Source organism: Carlito syrichta, unplaced genomic scaffold (genome assembly GCF_000164805.1).
Source record: "Carlito syrichta isolate Samal-C Ts95f unplaced genomic scaffold, Tarsius_syrichta-2.0.1 Scaffold308868, whole genome shotgun sequence".
In the NCBI taxonomy this organism is placed as follows: domain Eukaryota; kingdom Metazoa; phylum Chordata; class Mammalia; order Primates; family Tarsiidae; genus Carlito; species Carlito syrichta.
The window spans coordinates 5,767-6,289 of NW_007252964.1; the positions used below are offsets into that span (position 1 = coordinate 5,767).

General features: G+C 54.1%; 1 protein-coding gene across 1 annotated transcript in view; it reads right to left on the bottom strand.

Moving 5' to 3' along the window:
• The window catches only part of CFAP157 (cilia and flagella associated protein 157), a 6,197-nt gene that overhangs the window by 4,861 nt on the left and 813 nt on the right, over positions 1 to 523 (bottom strand). The gene's annotated exons all lie outside the window — the stretch shown is intronic.

The following is a 523-nucleotide window of genomic DNA, read 5'->3' on the forward strand; positions in this document are numbered from 1 at the left end:
TGTAGAGATGAGGTCTCGCTGCCCAGGCGGGTCTCGAACCCGCGGGCTCAGGCGATCCACGCACCTCAGCCTCCCAAAGGCGTGGGATTACAGGCTGTGCCACCAAGCCCAGCTAAAAAAAAAATTTTTTTTAGTTGGAGTCTCACTCCTTCACCCAGGCTGGAATTCAGTGGCATGCACACTCATGGCCACCCCAGCATTGACCTTCTGGGCTCCAGCGATCCTTGCTCCTCAGCCGTCTGAGTAGCCGGAACTACAGATGCATGCTACCACGCCTGGCTATTTTGTAAATTTTATTGTAGAGACGAGGTCTCGCCAAGTCGCCAGGGCTCATCTTGAACCCGTGGGCTCAGGCAATCCTCTTACCTTGGCCTCCCAAAGTGGTGGGATGACAGACTGAGCCATCGAGCCTGGCCAAGTTCGTGAATTTTAAGAAAAGCTCGTTTAATTTTAATCAGCCATCAGCTGGGCTCAGCGGCTCAGCCTGTAATCCTGCGCCTTTGGGAGGCTGAGGTGAGTGGAT